This window comes from Miniopterus schreibersii, assembly GCF_964146895.1.
Source record: "Miniopterus schreibersii genome assembly, chromosome: 3".
Taxonomy (NCBI): Eukaryota; Metazoa; Chordata; class Mammalia; order Chiroptera; family Miniopteridae; genus Miniopterus; species Miniopterus schreibersii.
In genome coordinates this window covers 4,334,516-4,348,534 of record NC_138103.1, presented here as the reverse complement: position 1 = coordinate 4,348,534, position 14,019 = coordinate 4,334,516, and the positions used below count along the sequence as shown (strand labels likewise).

Sequence of the window (14,019 nt, the reverse complement as noted above, 5' to 3'; positions counted from 1 at the left end):
AAGTTGTCCCAGTGGTTCCTTATATCATCTTCATATTTCTGGATTATTTTTTCTTTTTCTCTTCTGGATGAGTGTTTTTTGTTTCCTTGTGTTCCAAATTGCTGATTTGATTCTCAGCGTCCCCTACTCTACTGTTGATTCCTTTAAATTATTCTTCATTTCAGTTTGTGTAGCCTTCATTTCAAATTGGTACTTTATTATGTTACCGACTTTCTCAGTTATTTTCTTAATAATATGCTTAAACATCCTTATAAACAAAATTCTGAACTCTGTATCTTTTAGCTTGCTTGGATCTATTTCATTTAGTTCCTCTTCTAGAGATTTCTTCTGTTCTTTCCTTCATGACGTGTTTCTTTGCCTCCACATTTTGGCTGCTTCCAGGTGTTTGTTTCTGTGTATTAGGTAGAGCTGCTATGTCTCCTGGAATTTGTAGAGTGGCTGTGTAGTAGGTGTCCTGTAGCATCCAGTGACTCAGCCTCCCCAGTCACCTGAGCTGAGCCTTCTAGGTGCGCTCCTGTGTGGGCTGTGTGCACTGTCCTTTTGTAGTTGAGCCTTGGTTGCTGTTGGCGTCACTGGGAGGAATTGACCCCCTGGCCAATCAGCTGTGAGAAACCAGCTGCAACTACAGCCAAAGAACTGCTGTGCTGGAGACACCCCTATGGAGCAAGATTTACTTCAGTGGGGCTTTGGTGTTCACCAAGTGCGCCCCTTGAGTGTGTTCCTCGTGGATGTGGTAGGGTTGTCATCTAGCATGGTCGAGTCTGACTACCAGGTGCACTATCCCTGGGGCCTCCCAGGAGGTGCAAAGTCAGCCTCTGCCAGTGCCTTGCCCAGGGCCACCCAGCATGAGCTACACAGCAAACTGCAGTTGGCTGCCTCTTGTGCTGCGCTTGAAGGTGCCCAGGAGAGGCCAAGCTTTGAGTTAATGCAGGCTGCCGCTAGTCCTGGAGCCACTTATCAAGCCGTATGGGGCATGCTGCTGCTTGTTTGAGAGATTTTAGGAAAGTCCTAAGCATGAGGCTGGAGAGGCCACTTGCACAGAAAAGCCCCTGGAAATGGCTTGGATGAGCTTGAAATTAGGGAGGGGCAGGGCCAAAGGTGTGAGTCAGGTGCTGGCGATTCAAATATGGCACCTGCCTGCAGGCTCTGTGGGGGGAGGACTCACCACAGGAGCAATGGCCTCTGCCAGCTCTTCTCCCTGGGAAAAAGCTGCCCCTCCACACCTCCCACCCCAACTTCAGGCAGGTTAGTCCCTCCCCAAATGTCCCAGGTTCCTTTCAAGCTGCTGCCCAGCGCTGGGCTGAGGGAGCACATCTAAGTGAGTCCGTGTGCGGGCCCTTTAAGAGGAGCTGCCGGGGCTCCTGCAGCTTCTGCGACCCTCAGAGACAGTCCCCGCTTGTTTTCACAGCTCAAGGTTGTGGAGATTTCTCTTCCAGGCCCTGGAGCCCTGGGCTGGGGGCCTCCTGTGGGGCTGGGACCCCCTCACTCCTCCAGGAAACCTCCACCACTGAGATTCCCTCTGTGTTTAAACCTCAGCACCGGGTGTGGGCCCTCTGCCACATCTCCCGGATTCAGCCTCGATCTGCCCGAGTCTTCACCCCTCCTACCGGTCTGGGTACTGCTTCAGTTCCCTGGTTGTAGGGCTCTGTTCAGCCCGATTTCAGGAGGCTCTGAGTGATGGTGGTTCTGTATTTTAGTTGTAATTTTGATGTGGTTGCAGGAGGCGACAGGTACAGCTGTTACCTACGCCGCCTTCTTGATATGTCTCCCAGACTATTTTTTCAGATTTCTCCCTCCCTAAACCCATGTTTCTCTACCCTGTGCCCCCAGATTCAGATAGTTTCCTGGCCAAATGGCTTATGAAGTCCATTCTTAAGTTGGAAGAAATCTATACAAAAGGTGTCCCATGTGACTTTAAACTGTAGATGGAATCTATGCTACCTTCACCCTGATTCAGAATTGGTTAGAATGCACTGGGATTTTACTCTCTTGGGTGTATTACTTTGCAGACTTGTGTGTAGGTAGTCACTGGGAATCAGAAAAAGAAAAGATTAAAATACAGTCAAAGTATTTGAAAGTCAAAACTATTTTCCAAACAGTCAGGCTAAATATGCATGCATGCATGCATATGTATATATATATATACACACACACACATATATATATATGTGTGTATGTATATACACACACATATATATATGTGTGTGTGTGTGTGTGTGTGTAATGCTTAACCAGATAAGGCAAGTCATTATTTTTCCATTTGAATATTTGTTTAGAGTGTCTGAACATAAATTTCTTCATGCATATTTCTAGGAAAATTATGCATCAGTGCTTTTGTCTTTATAATTAAATATTTCAAGTATGGGACTTTAAATTTTTTTATTTGAGAGAGAGAGAGACATTGATTTGTTGTTTCACTTATTCATGCATTCATTGGTTGATTCTTGTATGTGCTCTGACCAGGGATCAAACCCACAACCTAGGTATCTGGACAACACTCTAACCAACTAAGCTACCCAGCCAGGGCTGGAATTTTTTTTAAGTATTCTTTTGAGCTGACATGATCACAGAGGTGATTCTAACTTATGCTTAGGTTATCCCATTCTTTGGAAAGTATTTATTTTTTCACCTACTGTAGGGCAGGGTGCAATAAATAAGATTTGGTTTTTATCTAATGCGCTGCCTGGTTTTATAAAGTACTAAATATGTGGGAACCCCTTTTGCGTGGTCCTTAGGCTTACAATGTGCACTGAATAGTTTTGTATAAGGATCCAAAGTGGTCTTTGAAATATGCATGTACTTTATATTTTCTATATTTGTAACTTTGCATGTACTTGTTTTATTGTATAAAAATTTATAAATGTTTAATATCTGACTACAATTGAAAAAAAAAAATATTTGGTTTTAGTGAGAGCTACAAACAGTTAATTTGAGTTCGGTAGAGGAGTGCTAAAATAGTAGTAAGCACATGTTGCTCTTGGGAGCGCATTGGAGTGCCTGTGACTGAGGCTCAGAAAGTTAGAAACGGCTGCGTGGAGGAATGACATCTAAGCTGAGATCTAAAGAAACAGTACAAGTTAGCTAAAGAAGAGACAGAGGTCAGGATGTTCCAGGTAGAAGGAAAAGCATGTTTAAGGCCTCAGAGGTTTCTTTTGTTTTGTTTTTCTTTGTAAAGTTGTATGTAGGTAACCTGAAAGCTCAGTGTGCCTGGTAACAGTAGTTTGAAGGGAAGAGTGACATCAGATGACTCCCAGTAGGGAAACAGAGACTAAGATCATGAAGATCTTGTTTTTCCTTTACCCCCCCAAACAGATTTATTGAGATATAATTCACATGCCATAAACACAGTTCATCCCTTTAAAGTGTATAATTCAGTGATTTTTAGTATATTTACAGGGTTGTGGGTTGTGCAAGTATCCCCACAGTCAATTTAGAACATTTCATCACTTCTAAAAGAAACCCTGTACCCTTCTGCTATCACCTCCCAACTATCCCAGCCCTAAGGAACCACTAACCTGCTTTATGTTTCTATATGTTTACCTATTCTAGACATTTCATATAAATGGAATCACTTAATATGTAGGCTTTTGTTACTGGTTTCTTTTATTTAGTATGATGTTTTCAAGGTTCATCCATGTTGTAACATATATCAGTACTTCTTTTTATTGCCAAATATTCCATCGTATAGGATAAACTTCATTTTGTTTATCTGATCATCAATTGATGGACATTTGTGTTAGAGCTATTATGAATAATGCTATTATGAACATTCATGTACACATTTTTGTGTGGATGTATGTTTTTATTTCTCTTGTATGTGTACCTAGGAGTGAAGTTGATGGATCATATTTTTAACTTTTTAAGGAACTGTTTTTCCAAAGTGGTTGCACCATTTTACATTCTCACTGGCAATTCATGAGGATTACAGTTTCCCCACACCCTCAGCAACACTTAATATTATATGGGTTTTTTATTGTAGCCATCCTAGTGGGTGTGAAGTAGTTTTTCATTTTGGTTTTGATTTACAGTTTTTCTGATGATTAATAATATTAAGCATCTTTTTGTATGCTTTTGGTCATTTTTATATCTTCTCTGGAGAAATGTCTGTCTGATCCTGTCTATTTTTAATGGAATTATTTGTATTTTCATTACTGAGTTGTAAGGGTTCTTTATATATTCTGGATACAAGTCATTGTCAGATATAGGATTTGCAGATATTTTCTCCCACCCTATGGGTTGTCTTTTCACTTTATTTATGATATCCTTTGATGTACAAAAGTTTTTTATTTTGAAGTCCAGTTTATCTATTGTTGCTTTCGTGGTTTGTGCTTTTGGTGTCATATCTAAGAAACTGTTGCGTAATCCAATGTCACGAAGATTTTTTCCTAAGTCTTCTTTTAGGAGTTTTAGCTAAATTAAGTTTTAGGAGGTCCACATTCATTCTTTCGTATGTGAATGATTAATTTTCCCACCACCGCTTGTTGAAAAGACTGTTGTTTCCCAGATAATAGTCTTGGCATCCTTATTGAAAATAAATTAATCATAAATATGAGGGTTTATTTTTTCATTCTCAATTCTGTTCTATTGATCTATATGCCTGTCCTTTGCAGTTGCTGCACCATCTTGATTGTTGTAGCTTTGTAGTAGGTTTTGAAGTCAAGAAGTGTAAGTCCTCCAGCTTTGTTCTTTTTCAAGGTTGTTTCTGGCTATTTGAGTTTCTTGCATTTCCATATGAACTTTAGGATCAGCTTGTCAATTCCTGCAACAACACCCCCAGAAAAAGAAAACAAACCCAGCTGGGTTTTTGATAGGATCACAGTCAATCTGTAGAACAACTTGGGGAGTATTGTCTAAGTCTTCCAGTATATGAGTATGGGATGTCTTACCATTTCAACATTTTGTAGTGTTCATTGTGCACATGTTGTATTTTTAAAAATTTTAGTGGTTGACTCTGAGTTTGCAGTATATCTTTACAACTAATCTGCAACCTCTTTCAAATAACACTGACACTATGCCAGTTCACAGGTAGTGCATCTGTATTGTTTAATTCCAAATACCTCCCAACCATTCCTTATAACAGTAACTGCTGTTCATTTCACTTATCCACAAGCTGTAATCACTGAATACATTGTTGCTATTTTGAACCAACTGTTATCTATTGGATTAATTATCAGTAAGAAAAACAAAATATTTTAATTTTACCTTCATTTATTCCTTCTGTAATGTTCTTCCTTTCTTTATGTAGATCCAAATTTCTGACCTATATAATTTTCCCTCTTTCTGAAGAATTTCTTTTAATATGTCTTACAAGGCAAGTTTACTGGTGAAAAATTCCCTCAGTTCTCTTTTGTCTGAGAAGGCCTCTACTTTGTCTGTGGTTAGTACCTGTCATTAATATTGGAAAGTTTTCAGTCATTATTGCTTCAGGAAGATCTTCTGTTACTTTTTCTCTTTCTCCTCCTTGCAGTGTTACTATTACACTATGTTACACATTTTGTAATTTTCCCCAGTCCTTGGATATCCTGTTATGTCTTTTCATTCTTTTTTCTCTTTGCATTTCAGTTTTAAAAGTTTCTACTGACATTTCTTCAGGCTCACTGATTCTTTCTTGAGCTGTGCACAGTGTGTTGATGAGCCAATTGAAGACATTCTTCATTTCTGTTACAGTGTCTTTGATTTCTAACATTTCCTTTGATTCTTAGAGTTTCTGTCTCTCTGCTTACATTGCCCCTCTGTTTTTGTATGTTGTCCACTTTTTCCATTAGGGCCTTTAGCATATTAATCATAGTTGTTTTAAATTCCCAGTCTAACAACTCCAATGTCTCTCCTATATCTAGATCTGCTTCTGATGCTTGCTCTCTCGTTTCAAGCTGTAATTTTTATCTTTTTAGTATATTTCTAATTGTTTTTGTCGAAAGCTAGACATGATGTACTGAGTACAAGGAACTGGTATAAATGGACCTTTAGTGTGGCATTGTATGTTTATCTGGCTAGGGGTTAGGCTGTAGTGTCAGTGCTAAACTTGCCTCCAGTGTCTTTTTGTTGTCTCCCTTGTTGTCTTTGTGGTTCTCTGGAGACTTTCTAGACTAGATCTGAGACATGAGTTCTATGAGCTGTATTCCGTTACTGTGCAGGAGCCCCATTTATGTGATGGCAAGATAACATGTGAGGCATTCTGTAGTTCAGATTAGGTCTTAGCCTTTAGTCAGCCTGAGTCCCTGGACTGTTACCTTCATAAGTATTTCTCAGTTCCCCTACCCTTCTTAGGTGAGACAGAAAGGATAAAGAAGGCTGGAGTTGGCTATTTCCCTTTCTCCAGCTCCATTGGGCTCTGGTAAAACTCCAGTCAGTTAGGTCTGGTGAAATAGTTTCAAGGCTAAGCCTCATTAAGGACAGTGCTCAGTGCTTACTTCAGAGTAGCTGTTTTCTGTTACCCTGCTGGGAAAAGGAGACATTTATCTCCAAATTTTGTTTATTGTGAGAACCTGGTAACGCTCCTGGGGGTAAAACTCACAAAAATATGGAAACCCTAAGGACTGCCCCCCACCTTGAATTTTATCTTTCAAATTTGACCACGCTGAGCTTCCAAGAATTTATCAGTTAGTTTAGGTTTTACTACCCTGGTGTTGGTTCCCACAGAGATATCAAGGTTTCTGCCCCTGTGAGTTGTGATTCTTTGTAGCCACCTATTTGTCTCTCCAGTTTGGAAGCAGTGGTTTGTCCTGTGAGAACTCAGTTCTCCGATGGATCTAAGAAGAGTTGTTGATACTCATTTTGTTCATCTTTCTTATTCTTTGGGCGAGAATAACAGCTTCTAAGCTCCTTACATGCTGGACCAGAAACCAGAAGTTCCCATTTATTTTGTTATTTTATTGCTGGGTGTTTTATTATTTTTGCTGTTATTGTAAATGCATTACTTTCTTAATTTTCAGATTGTCATTGCTAATGTATGGAAATACAATTTTTATGTTTAAAAATTTATATTTAAATATATAAAAGTATACAAATATACAAATATTTATTAATAATCTTATATTCTGTAACCTTTTAAAGTTATTTATTAGTTCTAATAGTGATTTAATGGATTTCTTTCATTTGCCTAATTGCCTTGGCTAGAACCTTCAGCACAGTATTGAATACAAGTAGCAAGAGCAAGCCTCCTTGTCTTATTCCTGATCTTCCTGGGAAAGCATTCAGTCTTTCCCCATTAAGTACATTAGCTGTGGGGTTTTTGTTTATACTGTTTATCAGGTTGAGTCAGTTCATTTCTATTCCTAGCCCAAAGGTAACATTTTTGCAAAACAATACTATATCAGAGCCAGGTTATTGACATTCATGTATTCCACAGATCTTATTCAGATTTCCTTAGTTTTACTTGTACTCACTTGTGTTTATGTATTAATAAGTTCTACACAGTTTTAGCACCTGTATACATGCATACTTCGTTTTGTTGTGCCTCACAAATATTATATTTTTTATAAATTGAAGGTAAGATCCTTCACCAGCGAAAAGATTACACCTTCTTTATTGCACCACTAGCTTTATAGCGATGATCTGGAACCGAATCCACAGTATCACCAAGCTTTGCCTGTAGTTATTTAACATGAACACTGCAGTCAGTGTCAGACATCCAAGCCATGTGTGTCAGCAGCTCATTGTTTTTTTAAATTCATTTTTATTGTTTATAGTATTACAGATGTCCTCCACTCTCCCTCCTTTACCCCCCTCCACCCGGCCCCCACCCCACCCCAGGCCTTCATTGAACTATTCTCTTCTTGCTGCACTCCCCTCTCTGAGTTCTGTCAGTCTATTCCATGCATCCATGTCTCTGGACCTGTTTTGTTTGTCAGTTTATTTTATTCATTAGATTCCACATATAAGTGAGATCATGTGATATTTGTCTTTCTCTCACTGGCTTATTTTGCTTACATAATAATCTCCAGGTCCATCCATGCTGTCATAAAGGGTAAGAGTTTCTTCTGTTTTACATTTACGCATTCCATTGTGTAAATGTCCCACAGCTTTTTAATCCACTCATCTACTGATGGGCACTTGGACTGTTTCCAGATCCTGGCTATTATAATTACACTGCTTTGAACATAGGACTGCATATATTCTTTATGGTTGGTGTTTCCGGAATTTTAGGATATATTCCCAGAAGTGGAATCACAGGGAAGGCAGTTCCATTTTTAATTTTTTGAGGAGACTCCATACTGTGTTCTACAGTGGCTGTACCAGTCAGCATTCCCACCAGCAGTGTGTTAGGGTTCCCCTTTCTCCACATCCTCGCCAGCATTTATTGTTTGTTGATTTCTTGATGGTGGCCATTCTGGCAGGTGTGAGGTGATACCTCATTGTGCTTTTAATTTGCATTTCTATGATAATTAATGATGTTGAACATTTTTTCACGTCTGTTGGCTATTTGTGTGATCTTGAGGGATATTGGCCTATAATTTTTTTTCTTTGTAGTGTTTTAACTGGTTTTGGAATTAGGTTGATGCTGGATGGCCTCGTAAAAAGAGCTTGAAAGTCTTCTCTCTTGAATTTTTGGAATAGTTTGGTAAAACTCACCTGTGAATCCTTCCAGTCCAGGACTTTTGTTTACTATGAATTTTTTTTATTACTGCTTCAGTTTCATTAATTGTTACCAGCCTATTCAGGTTTTCTGATTCCTCCTGATTGAGATTTGGAAGATTGTATGTTTCCAGGAATTTGTCCATTTCACCTCTGTTACCTTGGTTATTGGCATATAGTTGTTCATAGTATTTTCTTAAAATCCTTTGTATTTCTGTGATGCCAGTTGTTACTTCACCTTAGTCATTTCTGATTATATTTATTTGGGTCCTCTCTTTTTTTCTTTATGAGTCTGGTTAAAGGTTTGTCGATCTTGTTTATCTTTTCAAAGAACAGGCTCTTGGTTTCATTGATCTTTTGTATTACTTTTAAGTCTTCATGTCAGTTATTTCTACTCTTATCTTTATTATTTCCTTCTTTCGCTTTTTCTATGCTTTGTTTGTTCTTTTTCTAGTAATTTAGGCATAGGGTTAGATTGTTGATTTGCGATTTTTCTTGCTTCTTGAGATAAGCCTGTAATGCCATCAACTTTCCTCTCAGGACTACCTTTGCTGCATCCCAGAGATTTGGGGTTGTTGTGTGTTTTCATTTGTTTCCAGGAAGTTTATTATTTCTTCCTTGATCTCACTGGCAACCTATTAATTGTTTAATAACTTACTATTTAGCCTCCATGTGTTTGAATGTTTTTGAGTTTTTTAATTGTAATTTCTATTTTCATGTCATTGTGGTCTGAGAATATGCTTGATATGATTTCAACCCTCTTGAATTTGTAGTCTTATTTCGTGTTCTAACATGTGGTCTATCTTTGAGAATGTTCCATGGGCACTTGAGAAACATGTATATTCTGTAGCTTTTGGATGAAATACTTTATATATATCAGTTAAATCCATCTGATGTAGAGGTCACTGTTTTCTTGTTGATTTTTTTGCCTGGAAGATCTAGTGATTTTAATGGAGTGCTGAAGTCCCCTACTGTGACTGTATTGCTGTTCATCTCTCCTTCAAAGTCCTCCAGAGTTTTTTAATATATTTAATTGCTTCTATATTGGGTGCACATATGTTTATCATGTTTATATCCTCTCGTTGGACGATCCCTTTAGTATTATGTAGTGACCTTCTTTGTCTCTTTTATGGCCTTTGTTTTGAGGTCTATTTTGTTAGATATAAGTATTGCTACACCCCTTTTTTTTGGTTCCATTGGAAAAAAATTTTCCACCCCTTCACTTTCCTTTTGTTCTGAGGTCTTTTGTAGACAGCATATATATGGGTCATGTTTCCTTATCCACTCAGCTATTCTCTGTCTTTTGATTGGAGCATTTAATCTATTTGTTTGTTTGTTTGTTTGTTTATTTTTATTAATTTATTTTTCAATCCGCACTGGAGGGTATTTTTTTCCATTGCTTTTCAGAGAGAATGGAAGGGAGAGAGACAGAGAAACATCAATGTGAGAGAGACATATTGATTGGTTGCCTCCCACACATGCCCTGACTGGGTCCGGGGATCAAGCCTGCAACCGAGGTACATACCCATGGCTGGAATTGAACCCAAGACTCTTCAGTTGGAGGGCTGACACTCTAACTACTAGGCAAAACCTGCTAGGACGCCATTTTTATTATTTATGCCTGTGTTTCTCTATTCTTCTTATTGCAGCAGCCCCTTTAACATTTCTTGAAATTCTGGTTTGGTGGAAATAAACTCCTTTAGCCTTTTTTATCTGGAAATCTTTTTATTTCACCATCTATTTTGAATGATAGTCTTGCTGGATAGAGTAGTCTTGGTTTCAGGTCCTTGCTTTTCATTACGTTGAATACTTCATGCCATTCACTTCTGGCTTTAGTGTTTCTGTTGAGAAATCAGCTGACAGCCTTATAGGAGCTCCCTTGTAAGCATTTCACTGTCTCTGTCTTAACTGCCCTAAGATTCTCTTTGTCTTTAACTTTTGCCATTTTAATTATGATATGTCTTGTGGGTCTCTTTGTGTTCGTGTTGAATGAGACTTTCTGTGCTTACTGAACTTGTCTGACTTTTTTCTTCAGCAGGTTAGGGAAGTTTTCTGTCATTATTTATTTAAACTCGTTCTCAAGGGTGCTGACTTTCTTCTCCTTCTGCTACCCCTATTTTGCTAATGTTGTTACGTTTCACATTGTCCCAAAATTCACTTATACTCTCCTCATGCATTTTAAGTGATTTTTTTTTGCTGCTCTAATTGAGTGTGTTTTTTCTAATTTGTCTTCCAAATTGCTGATTTGATCCTCAGCTTCATCAAGCCAGCTTGTAATTCCTTCCAGTATTCTTTTTTTTCCTATCCTCACCTGAGGATACTTTTCCCATTGCTTTTTCAGAGAGAGTGGACGGGAGAGAGAAACATTGATGTGAGAGAGACACGTCTATTGGTTGCCTCCCCCACATACCCTTACCCAGGCCAGGATCAAGCCTGCAACAGAGGTATGTTCCCTTGATCAGAACTGAACCCCAAAACCCTTCAGTCCACTGGCCAGTGCTCTAACCACTGAGCCAAACTGGCTAGGGCATGTCCTCAGTTGTTTAAGAAACTGCCAAACTGTGTTTTGAAGAACCTTTTAAGCTGTGTGAAGAACTTGGACTTGATTGTGAAGGCATTAGGAGGCCATTTTAATATTAATCAAACCATGATCTCCAGGTCCATGTGTTGACTGTTAAGCACTGAGCCAGACCGGCCAGGCAGACAGATCACAGTTTTAATCCTGATTGACCACTTAGTGATTTAGATTACTGAACCTTTGCTGAGCTTCGATTTCCTAATCAGTCACACTAGTCATATGTTTCCTAATTACTATAATACCTATCTCATCCAGTGATGAAGATTAAATAAGACAAACTGGCAAGTCCTTTACCACATAGTTTGGCACCTAATAAATGTTAATAAATAGCAGCTTTTATTATTACAGTGGAACCTTGGTTCTCTAACTTAACTCACTCCAGAAGGCTGTTCAAGAGGTGATTTGTTAGAAAACCGAATCATGTTTTCCCATTAAAAATAATGTAAATTGAATTAATTCATTCCAGACCCCCAAATGATTCTCTGTTTTAACCTTTCTTATATACAGTACCTGTCTAATGTACTGTTTAATTATAAACAAACACTTCTTAAATTTATCAAACCACCCCCTACTAGCCCTAAATGAATCAGTTTCAGCATTTGTTCCAGGGGTGTCTTTCAGGAGGTCAGCATGTGGCACCTTCACTTTTTCACATATCACTGCTTCTGAAATGTTGTCACAGCCTAACTTCTTTTCATTTATCCAAAGCACCAACAGTTTTTCTACCTTGTCAGTTGCCTGTGATCACTGTTTCTTTCACACCCTTAGAAGCATTTAGCACTCCACACTCGAGGATATTTTTTCCATTGCTTTTCAGAAAGAGTGGAAGAGGGAGAGAGAGAAACATTGGTGTGAGAGAAACACATTGATTGGTTGTCTCCTGCACTCAGGGATCGAGCCTGCAACTAAGGTAGGTGCCCTTGGCCAAAATTGAACCCAGACCCTTCAGTCCATGGGTTGATACTCTAACCACTGAGCCAAGCCGGCCAGGGCAGCATTAGTACTCTTAATGACCTTTTTGTTTTAAAATTATGCTAATGGTCCTTTTTGCTGACAACAAAAGCAGAAAAACCCACAAAAATATTCACAGCAGTTTCCTGCGATGTTAACAAGGTGAGGTTTAGCTGTAAACTGACTCACTGGTGCATTCTCTCCTTTGTTTGTGGCCTGAGGGACTCTTTGTCATTCTGATGTGTCAGCTTGCAAGATGCAAGGGTTGTCGGGTCAAGAACAGAAGTTAACTTAGACATGTTTTTCCATGAACAGTTTGGTCAAGAACTGAATTGTTTGAGTTAGGAGACATTTGAGAACCGAGGTTTGACTGCATTTGTGGCCCAATCCTGTCACTTATTAGCTGAGTGCCCTTAGGCAGGTTTCATTCCTTTTTATCTAAATAGCCATCTTAGATGTATTGTGTTTAAAGTAACAGTAGGAGCCCAAGCAGGGAGGACCAGGTTAAAATTCTGGGAAGAATAGTGGGCCTTCAGACGCGCAACATTATGGGGAAAGCACCAGCCGAACACAATTGACAGCCTGGGGGACAGCAGAACAGGAGTGTGTTTTCAGGATAGCAAAGACAGAGTAGTTCCAAGAGGATGTCAGCTACCGATGTTGCCTGCTTCAGAAAAGCTGAAGAAAATGAGTCCTGAAAAACAGCTTTGGGTTTAGAGATTGAGAGGACAAGAATGATCTTGGCAAGAATTTACATAGAGCGCTGGAGAGAGTCAGATAACAGGTGTTAGGAATGAGTGGTTAATGAGCTAAAGAGCTAATGGAAAAGAGTGTGGTAATCTGAGTTAGTCATTTAAAGGAAATACAGTTTGCATTGTTTTGTCTTTTTATAAAGACATGCATATCTTGTAGGCAGTAAAAAGAAAGATTCATAGTCTAGGACACTTGTCAAATTCAGTGTGCAGAATAATAACAGAATTTTGTTGAAATGCAGGTTGCTGGCACCATTTACAGGGAATCTGATTCAGTAGGCCTGGGGCCCAGATATCAGCCTTTAAAACAAGTAACCCTCTGTCCCCCAACAGGAGAATCCGATGCAGGTAATACAAGGCCACACTCTAACAGTCGGCCAAGGCGTAATTGAAGGAAAGTGGGGAAAGGGAACTAGATTTTTTTCAATGAAGGGTTAGTGTTATGCTTTGGAAGGAGAAGCTCATCTTTTTAAGAACAAATAAGAAAGATGATAGAAATTTTGAGATGCACTGAGCTTCACGGGTTTTTGGATGGACAGAAGGGCAAAGGAGGTTGCTTTGTTTGCATGACCTTGATTTTTCTCCTTCAGCGGGAAGAAAGGTTATCTGCTGTGGGCAGACATGAGTGAATTTAGAGTGTGGAAAGGTCTGAGATAGCTGCTGTGGGGGTTGCTGCAGATACAGCCTGAGCTGCTTGTGCTTCTGGTAGTTAGATGGTGTGACTGGCAGACCCAGTGAGCAGATCCCTGACATTCTTCAACTGAGAAACAGTCCTGAAAACATGTTTCTTCTCTTGGTGATTCTTCATAGCTCTATCATCTGTACATTTACTTAAATACCTTTTCTGAGGCTTTCAACCTGTCCCACTTCATGGAATAATGAACTTCATATATTTACTATACATGTATAAGGTATCTAAAATGTACCTGACTTTCAATTCAAAAGAATACTTCCTGTGATTTGCTAGAATATATTTACATTCATTCCCTTCATACTTTTCAAGTTTTTATGTATTCTCATCACAATTCATGATGCTTGCTATCATTTTACATATTGGTGTTTCTAAGACCAGCCCTGTAGAGGGCCATTTATTTTCATCTGGCACCAGAAGGTACCACCAAGTGAATTCAGGATCCTGCATTAGGGCAGAGGAAACCAACCTGC

General features: G+C 39.1%; 1 protein-coding gene across 1 annotated transcript in view; it reads left to right on the top strand.

Annotated features, from left to right (window-relative positions):
* Positions 1 to 14,019, top strand: part of MOSMO (modulator of smoothened) — a 49,496-nt gene that overhangs the window by 20,570 nt on the left and 14,907 nt on the right. The gene's annotated exons all lie outside the window — the stretch shown is intronic.